This window comes from Mus caroli, unplaced genomic scaffold (genome assembly GCF_978045245.1).
Source record: "Mus caroli unplaced genomic scaffold, Mus_caroli_1 scaffold_9, whole genome shotgun sequence".
NCBI classification, from domain to species: Eukaryota; Metazoa; Chordata; class Mammalia; order Rodentia; family Muridae; genus Mus; species Mus caroli.
This window is the reverse complement of record NW_028227264.1, coordinates 129739170-129757314: the sequence shown is the minus strand read 5'-3', so window position 1 is coordinate 129757314 and position 18145 is coordinate 129739170.

The window sequence follows — 18145 nt, the reverse complement described above, 5'->3', positions numbered from 1 at the left end:
TGCATATATATATATATATATATATATATATATATATATATATATATACTTGTATTAAGAGAGTTATATATAAAAGGACTGATCATTTGGTATTGAATAGCCAACTAGTAAGTTCTTACCTGGAGAACACTATGTAGACTTTAAATTTAAGATTATAATGAAATGGCTACATAAGAAGAACTGAAAGGACTTCCACGAGACAAATCCATGGAAGATGGTGATAATGAAACTGTCTGTAAAAAAAAAAAAAAATCATAAGTTAATGAACAAGTGAAAGATAAATAGAAGGCTTCTTTTTATTGGTTATTTTATTTATATACACTTCAAATGTTGTCGAACTTCCTAGTTTCACCTCTACAAATCTGCCTTCTCCTCCCTCTCCCCTTTACCTCTATGAGGGTGCTCTTTCACCCACTGACCCACTCCCACCTCACTTCTCTAGCATCCTCCTACTATGGGGGATCAAGCCCCCACTGGACCACAGGTCTCCCTCTCATTGATGCTAGATATGGCCATCCCCTGCTACATATGTAGTTGGAGCCATTGATCCATGTATTCCCTTTGATAGGTGTTTTAGTGCCTGGGAGCTCTGAGTGGTCAGATTAGTTAATATTGTTCTTCCTATGGGGCTATAATCCCCTTAATGTCCTTCAGTTCTTCCCCTAGGACTTCCATTGGTGTCCCTGGACTCACTCTGATAGTTGTCTGTGATATCTATATCTGTATTAGGTGCTGGTAAAGCCTCTCAGGGCACAGCTATACCAGGCTCCTGTCATCAAGCACTTCTTGCCATCAGCAATAGTGTGCGGGTTTGATGTCTGCAGATGGGATGGATTGCTATGTGGGATGGTCTCTGGATGGTAGAATGCCTCTTGTACATAAAATTTCAACTAATTTGCATTAAGAGAGTGATGGGTATAGAAAATTGGAAACATAACAAATGATTTTTAAAATGAATCTTCAATAAGAAGAGGAATAAGCAAGAAATGTACGATTAAGAGGCGGAGTGATCCAGGAAGCCAAGACCATGAATCCTACCTGGTGTCACACAGCACAGGTGGAGCATAGCACTCCTGAGACCACTCCTAAGAGGACCACAGATACAGAGAGAACCTGGCTACCACTAAGATGAGCAAATAAGTGGTGGAGAAATAGAAGAGAAAGAGAAGCAGAAGGATGTGTGCACAGTAAAGAAAGGCAGAACTAGAGACTTGAAGGTACTGAAGAATAGTCTGATGTGAGTAGCCAGTGATGCCACCTAAGACCATAGTGAAGTTCTGGAATATGCTGCCACTGAGGGCCATTTCGGGGCTGTGGCCCTATAGCAGCAGGGGTCTGTTGCCCCCAAAGGCCAGGTGGATGTCCCTCATCTGGGCTGAGGCCTGGGGGCACATTGATGCCCGAGGGCTATGCAGAATTAACCCAAACCTCACCTGGGCATCCTTGGATGAACTAGTGCTGAAGGCATGAGAGCAAGAGAGCTACTCCTGCCCCTCACTAACTTCAATACTCTGGAGAGTGAGCCCTACACCTCACCTATGAAGTATAGTAGAGCTGACCCTGGTTGCAGGAGGCACAGGTGAGCTGGCCCAGAGAGAATGAGTATGGGAGAGATTCCCCTACAAATTATCTGTTCAAGTGGTGGCTCCAATGAGAGAGAGATGACTCCCCCCCCGCCCCCCCGACCCCACGTTCCTTGCCATATATGGTAGGTAAGAGAGCTTGCCCCAAGGTCATGAGAGTGGGAGAGATGGCCCTGTCCTTCATTGGCTACAATACTTGGGAGAATGGGTGCTGCATCTTACCCGGGCAGCCCAGTAGAGCTGGCCCAGAGAACATAAGGACAGGAGAGCTAGTTGTGCCTCTTGATGGTTATGTCATTGGATGAGCTAGCTAAGGCAGTTCTGAAAAGCTCACTCTGGTAGTGTGGGTGTGGGTGAAGTAGGGCTGACCAGCTCAGATATCTCCTAGGCCCTAATTCTGGCCTTTGAGTTGACCGTTCCCAATATCTACCCAACCTGCTGGAGTGTATGAAAGGGCCAGTCCTATACATCCAAGCAGCAGGATCTCCATAACATAACAACAGGATATCTAAGAGGAATCCCAATAAGCATACAGTATTGATAGCATAGCAGAAGCCAGAAACCTTCAAAGAGACAAATGGCTCTTTGCAATGAACATTTGCAAGCAAAATGTATGGACAAAGGGTATACAATGGGACACATTGTGACACTGTGTCTTCTACAGTAAGATATTTTTCTTTTGGTTGGGAAGTTGCAAGGCTGAGGGGATGGGAGATGAGTGGGATTGGAGTGCATGATGTGAAATTTACAAAGAATCAATTAAAATGTAAATAACAAGTATGATTAAAGTATTTATCAATTATATATGCAAGATATCTAATAGTTATAGATGTACAAATAATCATTTCACCACAGGAAACTGACAGGCAGAATATCAACCAAATAATCCAGGGTATTTTATGTGAGTAACAGGAAAAAGAAGTTGATGAACTAAGGATACAGTAGCAGTTTGTAACTCTGCAAATTTGTAAACACAATCTTAGTATAGAAAAGAATGGAAAAAATCTCCAATGCTCATGTATCAGTAGGATTAACATAGTAAAAATAGCCATCTTACCAAAAGCAGTCTACAGATTCAGTGCAATCCCTATCAAAGTTCCAACTCAATTCTTCACAGATAGAAAGAACAATTCTCAACTTCATCTGGAATTACAAAAAACCCAGAATAGTGAAAACAATTCTAAACAATAAAAGAACTTCTGGACCTCAATCTGTACTACAGAGCAATAGTGATAAAAAAAAAACAAAAAACTGTATGGTATTGGTACAGAGGCAGACAGGGAAATCAATGGAATAGAACTGAAGACCCAGAAATAAACCCACACAATCTAGGTCACTTGATCTTTGACAAAGAAACAAAAAGCATACAGTGGAAAAAAGACAGCATTTTCAACAAATGGTTCTGATCTCGTGGGCAGTCTGTATGTAGAAGAATACAAATTGATCCATTTTTTTTCTCCTTGTACAACGCTCAAGTCCAAGTGGATCAAGGACTCCACATAAAACCAGAAACACAATCTAATAGGAGAGAAAGTGGGAAAGAGCCTTGAACACATCTGCACAGGGGAAATTTTCCTGAGCAGAATACCAATGGCTCAGGCTTTAAGATCAATAATTGACAGATGGGAACCTCATGAAACTGAAAAGCTTCTGTAAGGCAAAGGACACTGTCAAAAGGACAAAATGGCAACCTACAGATTGGGGAAAATCTTTACCAACACTATATATAGAGGGCTAATATCTAAAATATACAAAGAACTCAAGAAGTTAGACTTTAGAAAAACAAATAACCCCCCCAAAATGGGGGTACAGACCTAAACAAAGAATTATCAACTGAGGAATCTTGAATGGCTGAGAAGCACTTTAAGAAATGTTCAACATCTGCTGCCTGATCCTTCCCTTGGTGGGTTGGAGGTGAGGTGGCTCAGAGTTAAGGCATAGCCTCAAGGAACAGGTGAGAAACGCTGCAGCAAGCTTTTCTGGATGTTGCTGCAAGCTCCCCTCCCCCCCTTTTTCTTTAAATTAGATATTTTATTTATTTACATTTCAAATGCTATCCCGAAAGTTCCCTATACCCTCCCCCCACCCTGTTCCCCTACCCACCCACTCCCACTTCTTGGCCCTAGTGTTCCCCTGTACTGGGGCATGTAAAGTTTGCAAGACCAAGTACCCTCAATACCCTCCACCCAAGCCTATTAGCTCCATGAAAGCACCTCTTCTCTTTTCTTTCCTTTCCTTTCCTTTCCTTTCCTTTCCTTTCCTTTCCTTTCCTTTCCTTTCCTTTCCTTTCCTTTCCTTTCCTTTCCTTTCCTTTCCTTTCCTTTCCTTTCCTTTCCTTTCCTTTCTTTGTCCTTTTTCCTTTCCTTTCCTTTCCTTTCCTTTCCTTTCCTTTCCTTTCCTTTCCTTTCCTTTCCTTTCCTTTCCTTTCCTTTCCTTTCCTTTCCTTTCCTTTCCTTTCCTGTCTTTTTCTTTTTCTTTTTCTTTTTATTGGATATTTTATTTACTTACCTTTCAAATGTTATCTGCTTTCCCAGTTTCCCCTCCAGAAATCCCCTAACCCTTCCCCTCCCCCTGTTTCTATGAGGGCAATCCCCCCCCCCCCCGCCCACACACACACACTCCTGCCTTCCTGCCCTGGCATTTCCCCACACTTCAGAGGACCAAAGGTCTCTCCTCCCATTGATGCCATATAAGGCAATCTTCTGCTACATATGTGGCAGGAGCCATGGGTCCCTCCATGTGTACTCTTTGGTTGGTGGTTTAGTCCCTGGGAGCTCTGGGGGTGTCTGGTTGGTTGATATTGTCGTTTTTCCTATAGGGCTGCAAACCCCTTCAGCTCCTTCAGTCCTTTCTCTAGCTCCTTCATTGGGAACCCCATGCTCAGTCTAATGGTTGCCTGCAAGCATCCACCTCTGTATTTGAAAGCATCTCTTCTAAACAGCAGTTCCTGATTGGCAGGCATGCAGCTGTGCGGCCTGGCATTTATAAAAAGGGGGCCACACTATCCTCCTACAAAATTCTTAGTCATCAGGGAAATACAAATCAAAACAACCCTGAGATTCAACTTTACACCAATAAGAATGGCTAAGATCAAAAATTCAGGGGACAGCAGATGATGGCAAGGATGTGGAGAAAGAGGGGGCACTCCTTCATTGCTTGTGGAATTGTAAGATGGTACAGCCACTTTGGAAATCAATCTGGTGATTCCTTAGAAAACAATGGAGTACTACTCAGCTATTAAAAAGAATGAATTTATGAAATTCATAGCCAAATGGATGGACCTGGAGGGCATCATCCTGAGTGAGGTAACACAATCACAAAGGAACTCACACAAAATGTACTCACTGATAAGTGGATATTAGCCCAAAACTTAGGATACCCAAGATATAAGATACAGTTTGCTAAACACATGAAACTCAAGAAGAATGAAGACTGAAGTGTGGACACTATGCCCCTCCTTAGAATTGGGAACAGAACACCCATGGAAGGAGTTACAGAGACAAAGTTTGGAGCTGTGACAAAAGGATGGACCATCTAGAGACTGCCATATCCAGAGATCCATCCCATGATCAGCATCCAAACGCTGACACCATTGCATTCACTAGCAAGATTTTGCTGAAAGGACCCAGATATAGCTGTCTCTTGTGAGACTATGCTGGGGCCTGGCAAACACAGAAGTGGATGCTCACAGTCAGCTAGTGAATGGATCACAGGGCCCCCAATGGAGGAGCTGGAGAAAGTACCCAAGGAGCTGAAGGGATCCGCAACCCTATGGGTGGAACAACATTATGAACTAACCAGAACCCCGGAGCTCTCGACTCTAGCTGCATATGTATCAAAAGATGGCCTAGTCGGCCATCAGTGGAAAGAGAGGCCCATTGGACATGCAAACTTTATATTCCCCAGTACAGGGGAACGCCAGGGCCAAAAAATTGGGAAAGGGTGGGTAGGGAAGTAGGGGGGAGGGTATGGGGGACTTTTGGGATAGCATTGGAAATGTAATTGAGGAAAAGATGTAATAAAAAATAAAATAAATAAATAAAGAAAATTGGAAACAGTTCTACTTGAAGATCCAGCTATACCACTACTGGGCATATACCCAGAAGATCTCCAACATATAACAAGGACACATTCTCCACTATGTTCATAGCAGTCTTATTTATAATAGCCAGAAACTGGAAACAACCCAGATGTCCCTCAACAGAAGAATGGATAGAAATTTGTGGCAGTGAGGGTAGGTGTCTTAGTCAGGGCTTCTATTCCTGGACAAAACATCATGATCAAGAAGCAAGTTGGGGAAGAAAGGGTTTCTTTAGCTTACACTTCCAAATTACTGTTCACCAACAAAACAGGTCAGGACTGGAACTCAATCAGGTCAGGATACAGGAAATGATGCAGAGGCCATGGAGGAATGTTTCTTACTGTCTCTCTTCCCTTGACTTGTTCAGCTTGCTTTCTTATAGAACCCAAGACTACAAGCTCAGAGATGCTGCTGCTGCTGTTCTTGGTGGTCATTTATGGTACTGGCATCTCTGAAACACTACTGTCTTTCTGCTGTAAGTAGGCTTCACTAATAGTCTCTCATAGGCTCTCTTCATGGTACCAAGTCTCAACTCCTTCCCATAACCCCTTCAACTCCTGGGTCATCAATTGCAACTGAGACTGCACCGTCATGATTGGCATCCCATGGCCTGTCAAAGTGCCGAGCCTCAGCTGCTCTTCAGGATCCCTTCATGCCTTCAAAGCCAGTACCACCTGGGTGATTTTTTTTTTTTCTGGTTTTTCGAGACAAGGTTTCGCTGTACAGCCCTGGCTGTCCTGGAACTCACTTTGTAGACCAGGCTGGCCTCGAACTCAGAAACCTGCCTGCCTCTGCCTCCTGAGTGCTGGGATTAAAGGCGTGTGCCACCATGCCCGGTTTACCTGGGTGATTCTTACACATAACTAAGTCCTGCTGCAGTACTAGGTACAACCTTGGCTATCTCTGGAACACAGCCTCTTTGTGCTCTCAGAAAACACTTCCTAGAAGATGTCACCTAAGTGATGCTGGTCTCTTCTTAATCATCTCAAATTTCTTAGTTCTAGCTAACCAGCATTAATAATCCCAGTATTGCAAAGGTTTTGCTTTATTAGTTCTGGTATCTTGTTAATCACAGCTGATCCTTCAGTTCCAGCTAACAAAAACCACAGAATCTTCACAATCAAAACAGCAATGGCCCTGTTAAGAGTCTTTAATCTTCCCCCTGAAGTTTCACAAGCCAGCCCTCCATCTTCTGCACTGTTCTCAACATCATCTTCCAAGCTCCTGCACAACATCTCACAGAGCTCTTAACACCGAATGTATCATCTAGCCCAAAGTTCCAAAGTCCTTCCACAGCCCTCCCCAAAACATGGTCAGGTTGTCAGAGGTTTACTCCACTATGCTGGTACCAACTTCTGTATTAGTCAGGGTTCTCTAGAATCACAGAACTTATGGGCAGTCTCTTTATAGTAAGGCAATTTGTTGATGACTTACAGTCTGTAATTTCAACTCCCCAACAATGGTCAGTAGTAGCTGTGGATGGAAGTCCAAGGATCTAGCTCAGTCCCACAAGGTAAGCAACCGAAGAAGAGAGCGAATCTTCCTTCTTCCAATGTCCTTATGTATGTCTCCAGCAGAAGGTGAGGCCCAAATTAAAGGTGTTTGCCACCATGCCTGGATCTGGGACTTGCTTTGTCCCAGATGACTTTAAACTCAGACCTCCTTTTCTTCTTCTTCTTCTTCTTCTTCTTCTTCTTCTTCTTCTTCTTCTTCTTCTTCTTCTTCTTTCTTCTTCTTCTTCTTCTTCTTCTTCTTCTTCTTCTTCTTCTTCTTCTTCTTCTTCTTCTTCTTCTTCTTCTTCTATATATATAATTTTTTATTAGATAAGTTCTTCATTTACATTTCAAATGCTATCCCAAAAGCCCCTTATGCCCCCCCCCCCACCCTGCTCCTCTACCCACTCAGTCCCACTTCTTGGCTCTGGTGTTCCCCTGTGCTGGGGCATATAAAGTTTGCAAAACCAAGGGGTTTGCAAATCTCTCTTCCCAGTGATTGCCGAATAGGCCATCTTCTGCTATATATGCAGCTAGAGACACGAGTTCTGGGGGTACCGATTAGTTTATACTGTTGTTCCACCTTTAGGGTTGCAGACCCCTTCAGCTTCTTGGGTACTTTCTCTAGCTCCTCCACTGGGGGCCCTGTGTTCCATCCTATAGATGACTGTGAGCATCCACTTCTGTATTTGCCAGGCACTGGCATAGCCTCACAAGAGACAGCTATATCAGGGTCATTTCAGAAAAATCTTTGTGGCATATGCAATAGAGACAAAGTTTGGAGCTAAGACGAAAGGATGGACCATCCAGAGACTGCCCTACCCGGGGATCCATCCCATAATCAGACCTCCTTTCTTAATCTTCTGGGATACATAGCCACTATGCCTCAAGATCTCCATGCCAAGATCCAGGTCAGAAACTTGTATCTTCTTACCTCCAGATTAGGATCACAGGTGAGCCTTCCAATTCTGGATTGTAATTCATTCCTGATATAGTCAAGTTGACAACCAGGAATGGGGGGAACCAAAAGAAAGTCCCAGATACCAGGGACCAATGGGGAGGACATTAGCTGAAATACCCAACCGGAGGGAGATAGAACCCATGTCTAACTACTAGAGGCCCCCAGTGGAGGCATGGGGCCACCCACCCATCTCAAAAATTTTAACCTAGAATTGTTCCCATCTAAAGGAAATGCAGGGACAAAATATGAAGCAGAAACTGAAGAAAATGCCATCTAGAAACCACCCTACCTTGGGATCCATCCCATCTGCTGACACCAACCCCCAACACTATTGGTGATGCCAAGAAGTGCTTGCTGAGCCGGGTGTGGTGGCACATGCCTTTAATCCCAGCACTCGGGAGGCAGAGGCAGGCGGATTTCTGAGTTCAAGGCCAGTGTGGTCTACAAAGTGAGTTCCAGGACAGCCAGGGCTATACAGAGAAACCCTGTCTCGAAAAACCAAAAAAAAAAAAAAAAAAAAAAAAAAAAAAAGAAGTGCTTGCTGACAGAAGCCTGGTATGGCTGTCCTTTAAGAGGCTCTACCAGCAGCTGACTGAGATGGATGCAGATATAGCTAACCATTGGACTAAGCCCAGGACCCTAGTGGAAGAGCTAGAGAAAGGACTGAAGGAGCTGAAGGGAATTACAACCCCATGGTAAGAACAACAATATCAACTAACCAGACCCCACAGAGCTCCCAGGGACTAAACCACCACAAAGAGTATACATTGGTGGGTCCATAGCTCCCACTGTGTATGTAGCAGAGGACTGCCTTATCTGGCATCAGTGTGAGGGGAGGCGCTTGGTCCTGTGGAGGCTTGTTGCCCCAGCAAAAGGGGATTCTGGAAGAGTGAGACAGGAGTGTGTGGGTGGGGGAGCAAAGGGGAGGAGGCAGGATGGGGCTTGTAGAGGGGATACTAGGACATTATCACTTATATTACTCAAAAATAATTACTGTTATTCTTTTTTTAATTTTTTTTTTTTGTTGAAAGCAATGGAGAAGTAAAACTCAAACAGGAATTAAAATGGCTAAATATGCAAAAAATTGTTATTCACAGTGACGTGGGTGCATAGAATGCAGTATTCTATGCTTATACTTTCCATTTGCTGAATTTCAAGACAAAAAAACACTTGTTTTCTACAGGTTCACAGAGCAGCGTAATAACAAGAACAATCAAAGAGCACATAATGTAGTCGTTAGCTGAGATTAACAAACTATGGCCCATTGTCTACCCACTGTCGAACATTTCCAGATCCAAACAGTGGTCACAGAAACTATTTCACATCTTTCCTAAAACAGAATCCTTCTCACATTCCAGTTCTTTAGAGAATCTTTCTTTTCACTTAACATCCGTATGAAGTATTACATCTAGTCCATCTTTTGTGGCCAAATTTAATGTCACTACAAAAGGAAACAAACTGGACAGTCACATGCCCTCCACCTCTTCCTGTTTGCCCAGCCCCAGAACTGCAGTGCAGTCTCCCCACCCACAGTTCCCTCCCATTTCCAGCAACAGCCCCAGTGGTTACCACCAATCTTCCTTTGCCAGTAGATCTCAAAAATCATCAATAAATGGGTCATCAGCAACTTCATCTGGTTAAGACTGTTAAGGAAAAGATTTTCCAATCCACTGATTTAGATACCTTCATCCATTACAAATTTACTGTTATTCTTTATAAGTAAGAAATCATGAGAGACACTGAGGATTCACGCATGTTAGAGCATACAGAGACCTTAATTCTGGGCACAACAGGTAAGCTTGAATTGAACTCTAGACTTTCTCTCCACAAACAATCATTGGTGTGAAAGTTAGCAAAACTGGTTTCTGGCATTAGCTTAGCAAATGGTGTTACACTGCTGTTGGTTTCTTAATTTAAAACAAACAACCAGCACTCGGGAGGCAGAGGCAGGCGGATTTCTGAGTTTGAGGCCAGCCTGGTCTATAAAGTGAGTTCTAGGACAGCCAAGGTTATACAGAGAAACCCTGTCTCGAAAAACAAAAACAAACAACAAACAGACAAACAAACAAAAACCTCAGTGTGGTATGTTTAAGATCACTAATGTTTCAATGTAACTATTTTTACTTTTTATTATATCTGTTTTGGAGGAGTGGTTGATAGAGAACATGTGAGGGAGTTGGTTCTCTCCTACCAGCATGTGGATACAAATAATCAAATTAGAACAAAAGTTTGTCAGCACAAGCCTTTTACTCACTGAGGCATCTCAATGGCTCATCAATGTATTTTTAGGAAATATGTAATATCAATATCATATTAAAAATGCTTTAAGAGTAAGAGAGCGAGTTAGGGAAGCAGAAACCGGCCTGAGTAGGGCCACAGGCCTCATCCGGCCGAATCAGCGCCGGGGTAGCTGGAGCGCAGGGTTGCCTGACACCCGCCAGCTACCCACGACCCCCGCCACAGGATCTTAAGACTTCTGGTGAGTGGAGCACAGCTTCTGCTCCAATCCAATTGCGCGCGGGACCAGAGACTGCATTAGTTAGGGAAGCAGAAACCGGCCTGTGTAGGGCCACAGGCCTCATCCGGCTGGATCAGCACAGGGGTAGCTTGAGCGCAGGGTCGCCTGACACCCGCCAGCTACCCAATACCCCCGCCGCAGGATTTTGTGACTGCTGGTGAGTGGAACACAGCTTCTGCTCCAGTCCAATCACGCAGGACCTGAGACTGCTCTGGTTGGGGAGAGAGAAATCCGGCCTACATAGGGCCACAAGCCTCTTCCGGTCAGAAAAGCACCGGGGCAGCTGGGCGCAGGGTCAGCCACTCGCCAGCTACCCACAACACCCACCACAAGATCTTAAGACTTCTTGTGAGTGGAACACAGCTTCTGCTCCAATCGAATTGCACGCGGGACCAGAGACTGCATTAGTTAGGGAAGCAGAAAATCGGCCTGAGTAGGACCACAGGCCTCTTCTGGCTGGACCAGCACCGGGGTACCGTCAGCTACCCACGACCCCCGCCGCAGGATTTTGAGACTGCTGGTCAGTAGAACACAGCTTCTGCTCCAATCTTTAAACAGTGACAATGATAACAACTAACCCCAGAGATTACCAGATGGCGAAAGGTAAACGTAATAATCTTACTAACAGAAACCAAGACCACTCACCATCATCAGAACCCAGCACCCCCACTTCGCCCAGTCCAGGGCACCCCAACACACTGGAAAAGCTAGACACGGATCTAAAAGCATATCTCCTGATGATGGTAGAGGACTTCAAGAAGGACTTTAATAACACACTTAAAGAAATACAGGAGAACACTGCTAAACAGGTAGAAGACACTAAAGAGGAAGCACAAAAATCCCTTAAAGAATTGCAGGAGAACACTGCTAAAGAGTTACAAATCCTTAAAGAAAAACACGATAACATAATCAAACAGGTAGAAGTCCTTACAGAAAAACAGGAAAACACATCCAAACAGATGATGGAAATGAACAAAACCATACTAGACCTAAAAAGGGAAGTAGACACAATAAAGAAAACCCAAAATGAGGCAACACTGGAGATAGAAACCCTAGGAAAGAAATCTGGAACCATAGATACGAGCATCAGCAACAGAATACAAGAGATGGAAGAGAGAATCTCAGGTGCAGAAGATTCCATAGAGAACATCGGCACAACAATCAAGGAAAATGTAAAATGCAAAAAGATCCTAACTCAAAACATCCAAGAAATACAGGACACAATGAGAAGACCAAACCTACGGATAATAGGAGTGGATGAGAATGAAGATTTTCAACTCAAAGGACCAGCAAACATCTTCAACAAAATTATAGAAGAAAACTTCCCAAATCTAAAGAAAGAGATGCCCATGAACATACAAGAAGCCTACAGAACTCCAAATAGACTGGACCAGAAAAGAATACCTCCTGACACATAATAATCAGAACAACAAATGCTCTAAATAAAGATAGAATACTAAAAGCAGTAAGAGAAAAAGGCCAAGTAACATATAAAGGCAAGCCTATCAGAATTACACCAGATTTTTCACCAGAGACTATGAAAGCCAGAAGATCCTGGACGGATGTTATACAGACACTAAAAGAACACAAATTCCAGCCCAGGCTACTATACCCAGCCAAACTCTCAATTAACATAGATGGAGAAACCAAAGTATTCCACGACAAAACCAAATTCACACATTATCTCTCCACGAATCCAGCCCTTCAAAGGATAATAACAGAAAAAAAACAATACAAAGACAGGAACCACGCCCTAGAAACAACAAGAAGGTAATCCCTCAACAAACCTAAAAGAAGACAGCCACAAGAACAAAATGCCAAATTTAACAACAAAAATAACAGGAAACAACAATTACTTTTCCTTAATATCTCTTAATATCAATGGACTCAACTCCCCGATAAAAAGACATAGACTAACAAACTGGCTACACAAACAAGACCCAACATTTTGCTGCTTACAGGAAACTCATCTCAGAGAAAAAGATAGACACTACCTCAGAATGAAAGGCTGGAAAACAATTTTCCAAGCAAATGGTATGAAGAAACAAGCTGGAGTAGCCATTTTAATATCTAACAAAATCGACTTCTAACCCAAAATAATCAAAAAAGACAAGGAGGGGCACTTCATACTCATCAAAGGTAAAATCCTCCACGAGGAACTCTCAATTCTGAATATATATGCTCCAAATACAAGGGCAGCCACATTCATTAAAGAAACTTTAGTAAAGCTCAAAGCACACATTGCACCTCACACAATATAGTGGGAGACTTCAACACACCACTTTCACCAATGGACAGATCATGGAAACAGAAACTAAACAGGGACACAGTGAAAATAAAAGAAGTGATGAAACAAATGGACTTAACAGATATCTACAGAATATTTTATCCTAAAACAAAAGGATATACCTTATTCTCAGTACCCCATGGTACCTTCTCCAAAATTGACCACATAATTGGTCACAAAACAAGCCTCAACATATACAAAAATATTGATATTGTCCCATGCATCCTATCAGATCACCATGGACTAAGGCTGATCTTCAATAACAAAATAACTAATAGAAAGCCAACATTCATGTGGAAACTGAACAACACTCTTCTCAATGATAACTTGGTCAAGGAAGGAATAAAGAAAGAAATTATGAACTTTTTGGAGTTTAATGAAAATGAAGCCACAACATACCCAAACTTATGGGACACAATGAAAGCATTTTTAAGAGGAAAACTCATAGCTCTGAGTGCCTCCAGAAAGAAACTAGAGAGAGCACACATTAGCAGCTTGACAACACACCTAAAAGCTCTAGAACAAAAGTAAGCAAATTCACACAAGAGGAGTAGAAGGCAGGAAATAATCAAACTCAGGGGTTAAATCAACCAAGTGGAAACAAGAAGAACTATTCAAAGAATAAACCAATCAAGGAGCTGGTTCTTTGAGAAAATCAACAAGATAGATAAACCCTTAGCCAGACTCACTAGAGGGCACAGGGAAAGCATCCTAATTAACAAAATCAGAAATGAAAAAGGAGACATAACAACAGATCCTGAAGACATCCAAAACACCATCAGATCCTTCTACCAAAGGCTATACTCAACAAAACTGGAGAACCTGGATGAAATGGAGAAGTTCCTAGACAGATACCAGGTACCAAAGTTGAATCAAGATCAGGTTAATGATCTAAACAGCCCTATATCCCCCAAAGAAATAGAAGCAGTCATTAATAGTCTCCCAACTAAAAAAAGCCCAGGACCAGATGGGTTTAGTGCAGAGTTCTATCAGACCTTCAAAGAAGATCTAATCCCAGTTCTTCACAAACTATTCCACAAAATAGAAACAGAAGGTACTCTACCCAACTCATTCTATGAAGCCACAATTACTCTGATACCTAAACCACAAAAAGACCCAACAAAGATAGAAAACTTCAGACCAATATCCCTTATGAATATTGATGCAAAAATCCTCAATAAAGTTCTTGCTAACCGAATCCAAGAACACATCAAAACAATCATCCAGTGGATCAAGGAACTTCACATAAAACCAGAGACACTGAAACTTATAGAGGAGAAAGTGGGGAAAAGCCTTGAAGATATGGGCACAGGGGGAAAATTCCTGAATAGAACAGTAATGGCTTGTGCTGTAAGATCGAGAATTGACAAGTGGGACCTCATGAAACTACAAAGCTTCTGCAAGGCTAAAGACACCATCAATAAGACAAAAAAACCACCAACAGATTGGGAAAGGATCTTCACCTATCCTAAATCAGATAAGGGACTAATATCCAATATATATAAAGAACTCAAGAAGGTGGACTCCAGAAAGTCAAATAACCCCATTAAAAAATGGGGCTCAGAACTGAACAAAGAATTCTCACCTGAGGAATACCGAATGGCAGAGAAACACCTGAAAAAATGTTCAACATCCTTAATCATCAGGGAAATGCAAATCAAAACAACCCTGAGATTCCACCTCACACCAGTCAGAATGGCTAAGATCAAAAATTCAGGTGACAGCAGATGCTGGCGAGGATGTGGAGAAACAGGAACACTCCTCCATTGTTGGTGGGATTGCAAGCTTGTACAACCACTCTGGAAATCAGTCTGGCGGTTCCTCAGAAAATTGGACATAGTACTACCGAAGGATCCAGCAATACCTCTCCTGGGCATATATCCAGAAGATGTCCCAACCGGTAAAAAGGACACATGCTCCACTATGTTCATAGCAGCCCTATTTATAATAGCCAGAAGCTGGAAAGAACCCAGATGTCCCTCAACAGAGGAATGGATACAGAAATTATGGTACATTTACACAATGGAGTACTACTCAGCTATTAAAAAGAATGAATTTATGAAATTCCTAGCCAAATGGATGGACCTGGAGGGCATCATCTTGAGTGAAGTAACACAATCACAAAAGAACTCACACAATATGTATTCACTGATATGTGGATATTAGCCCAAAACTTAGGATACCCAAGATATAAGATACAATTTGCTAAACGCATGAAACTCAAGAAGAATGAAGACCAAAGTGTGGACACTGTGCACCTTCTTAGAATTGGGAACAAAACATCCAGGGAAGGAGTTACAGAGACAAATTTCTAGCTGTGATGAAAGGATGGACCATTTAGAGACTGCCGTATCCAGGGATCCATCCCATAATCAGCTTCTAAATGCTGACACCATTGCATACACTAGCAAGATTTTGCTGAAAGGACCCAAATATAGCTGTCTCTTGTGAGACGATGCCGGGGCCTAGCAAACACAGGAGTGGATGTTCACAGTCAGCTATTGGATGTATCACAGGGCTCCCAATGGAGAAGCTAGAGAAAGTACCCAAGGAGCTAAAGGGATCTGCAACCCTATTGTTGGAACAACATGATGTACTAACCAGAACCCCGGAGCTCTTGTCTCTAGCTGCATATGTATCGAAAGATGGCCTAGTTGGCCATCAATGGAAAGAGAGGCCCATTGGACTTGCAAACTTTATATGCCCCAATATAGGGGAATGCCAGGGCCAAAAGAATGGGAATGGGTGGGTAGGGAAGTGGGGGGCGCTATGGGGGACTTTTGGGATAGCATTGGAAATATAATTGAGGAAAATATGTAATAAAAATATTAAAAATCAAAAAAAGAAGAAAATTCAAAGAGTATCACAAAAAAAAAAGAAATTAAATCCATGTCCTTAAAAATGAAAAAAAAAAAAAAAGAGTAAGAGAGCTATGGAACAGTATGATAAAATATACTATATATATCTTGGCAAAGGATATTGGAAAGTCTTTGTCCTACTTTTTGTTTTTAATTAGATGTATTCTATATAATTATATAAAATAGGGACAGAAAACATAAATAAATTGCATTGGTTGCCAGTAAGTTGCAGTAGATATATTTCAAAATAGTTAAAATTTTCTTCTAATTATTTCTGTTCTGTTCACAATAGAAAGAAAGTGGAATCAGCCTATATAATAAAATAACCAAGGGAGACAACTCAGGTCCAGAAACACAAACACCACAGTTTCTACTCATATCAGATCCTAACGTCTAATTTATATGTGTTATTTATGTGGGACTAAGTGTGTACAGATGCTAAGAACAAGAAAAAGTCGTGGAGTGGGGGATGGGCTTTGAGGGAGGTTGGGAAAGTGGTAGAAGAAATATAACTAAGGGGAAGGGAAAACTGGGGTTGGAAGGTTGAAGCAGGACTAGGGGCCATTGAGAGAGGAGGAAGGTTAACAATATCAGTATATGAAACTACCATTAGGATGCCTGCTGTGCTCTAAGTTAATTAAAAATAAAACTAACTTTAAAATACCATCAAAATTAGAAAAAAAAAAAGTAATGCTTCAAGAACTTCCTAGTGAGAGACTTTCCGAGGCAGAATGTAATTTTCATGATGATCTTATCTATTGAGTGGTGATGCCAGACTTTGAGCTGTTCATTTCTTAAAAGAGACATTTCATGATTGGGCTACCTCAATCAGGATGATATTTTCTAATTCCATCCATTTGCCTAAGAATTTCATGAGTTCATTAGTTTTAATAGCTGAGTAGTATTCCATTGTGTAAATGTACCACATTTTCTGTATTCATTCCTCTGTTGCGGGACATCTGGGTTCTTTCCAGCTTCTGGCTATTATAAATAACGCTGCTATGAACATAGTGGAGCATGTGTACTTATTATATGTTGGAGCATCTTTTGGGTATATGCCCAGGAGTGGTATAGCTGGGTCCTCAGGTAGTACTATGTCCAATTTTCTGAGGAATCGCCAGGATGATTTCCCGAGTGGTTGTACCAGCTTGCGATCCCACCAGCAGTGGAGGAGTGTTCCTCCTGAGTTAGGTAACTCAATCACAAAAGAACACACATGGTATACACTCACTGATAAGTGGATATTAACTCAGAAGCTCAGAACACCCAAGATACAATTCACAGACCAAATGAAGCTCAAGAAGAAGGAAGACCAAATGGATATTCTGTAGGTCTTTCTTAGAAGGGGGAACGAAATACCCATGGGAGGAGATACAGGGACAAAGTGTGTAGCAGAGACTGAAGGAAAGGCCATCTAGAGACTGCCCCACCTGGGGATCCAGCCCACATACAGTTACCAAACTCAGACACTATGATGGATGCCAACAAGTGCTTGCTGACAGGAGCCTGAATAGCTGTCTCCAGAGAGGCTCTGACAGTGCCTGACAAATACAGATGTGGATGCTCTCAGCTAACCATTGGACTGAGCACAAAGTCCCCAATAGAGGAGCTAGAGAAAGGACCAAAATAGCTGAAGGAGCTTGCAGCCCCTTTGGAGAAACAAAAATATGAAACAACCAGTAACCCTAGAGTGCCCAGGCACTAAACCACCAACCAAAGAGTACCATGACTCCAGCTTCATAGATAGCAGAGGATGGCTTTTTTTGGATATCAATGGGAGGAGAGGCCCTTGGTCCTGAGAAGGTTCAATGTCCCAGTATAGGGGAATGCCAGGACAGGGAAGTAGGAGTGGGTTGGTTGGTGAGCAGGGGTATGGGGTATGGGATAGGGAGTTTTTGGAGGGGAAACTAGGAAAGGGGGTAAAATCTGAATGGAAATTAAGAAAATATCTAATAAAAATGAGAAAAAAATAGAAAAATTGCTAATCCAAAAAAGAAAAAAGAAAAAGAGAAAAGAAGCACTTCATCAAAGTTTTTCAACATTTCAATGGGAAATTCAAAAATTTTTGGTGATGCATACCTTTTATGCTACCTCAACTGAAAGATTGTTAGTGAAGGGTTGGAAATGTCTATGTGGGTTGTTTAGAGTCCATCTGTGTTCTAAACTACACTTGTTTGTATTTCAGAGATCTGAGTGTTAACTTTGTAATACAGCTTCATAAAGATTGCTATGGCACAGTCCTGAGAGTTTCTAGTAGATCATGGCATCAGTTAGAAACGTTTAGTTTACTGTATGTATCTTTAATGACACAAATGATAACAATATATTATTTTTTTTACATATAATAAGAAAACAGAAGCCAAA